Raw genomic sequence first — 1,177 nt, forward strand, 5'->3', positions numbered from 1 at the left:
CCCGCCAACTTAAACTTCGGCCGGCCCGGGCTCAGGCCAGAAACAACCTGACAAACAACAGCCGGCGTACTTTTTTAAACTCTGGAGTTGACGTACAAACGGATACGGCAACTTTCCCTGGGCGCGCAAGGTTCGATTCGTTTTTACGCCTGTGCCGTGCCCTTTCACGGCCGCGCAGACCCAGCCATGGAACATTCCAGCTCCCGAAGGCGCCCCCGCACCCCTCCCATTTGCTTTAGGCGCGTCCTCGAGGGTGGTTCGCTGAGGCGCTGGGTTTGGGCCCCGCCCCCACTTGCGGTGGTTCCGGCGCGAGCGCCAGCGTGAGCGCCGAGGTGTGGTCGCGGCCGCTGCGTGCAGCAGTTTAGGGCCGCCTCTGCTGAGTTACAACCAGAGCCCCGAATTGGTGTCGCAATCCACCTCTCCCCCTCCCGAAAAAAAGGCCGCTTTAGTCTAATATCTACAGCTGACATCAGATTAATAGAGAGTATTAAGCACTACTCCCTGAGGTTAGGAATGAGGCAAGGACACCCAGCGTCACGGGCTCTACTCAACCGTATTCTCAAAGTCTGGCCAGAGCAATAAGACAAGAAAAAGGATAACGTTATAAAGATCGGAAAGGAAGAAGTAAAACCATCATTATTTGTGGGTGATTCCATTGTAAACCTGGGAAATACAAAATGATCTGCAAGCACATTATTAGAATTAGTGAGTGAATCTAGCAAGGCCATTGAGTACAACGATAAACAAAGATCAGTTGTACTTCTACTAGCTATAGTCTGTTTTACAACTTTAGTTTGGGGTAGTTGTGGATGGACAGCCAGGCGGCCCAGAAGGACTGGAGACCCTTTCCACACCCCCCAGGAGCGAGTCGTGGGACCACGCATGGCACCTGTGTCCAAGCTGAGAGATTCCCGTTGGCCGAGCCACAGACTTGACTTGGGTGTTACCAGGGTTCCCACGAACGAGCGAGTTCGGTCCCAGGACCCGGTCCAGGGCGCCGCACTGCATGTGGTCGCCTCACTGCATGTGGTCGCCTCCTCTGCTCCTCTGGAGGCTGGCAGTTTCTCACTCTTGTGGGCGGGCTTGGTGGGTGTCCTTCACCTCGGGTTCATCAGACGTCTTCTCACGATGAGCCTGGGCTTCCGGGCTTCCGGGAAGAAGACCCAGACGTTACCTC

At 55.2% G+C, this 1,177-nt stretch overlaps 1 protein-coding gene across 1 annotated transcript in view; it reads left to right on the plus strand.

Moving 5' to 3' along the window:
• LOC115276661 (homeobox protein VENTX-like) overlaps positions 1-1,177 on the plus strand; it is a 15,419-nt gene that overhangs the window by 3,583 nt on the left and 10,659 nt on the right. The window lies entirely within an intron of this gene.

The sequence above is a fragment of the Suricata suricatta genome, chromosome 2 (genome assembly GCF_006229205.1).
Source record: "Suricata suricatta isolate VVHF042 chromosome 2, meerkat_22Aug2017_6uvM2_HiC, whole genome shotgun sequence".
NCBI lineage: Eukaryota > Metazoa > Chordata > Mammalia > Carnivora > Herpestidae > Suricata > Suricata suricatta.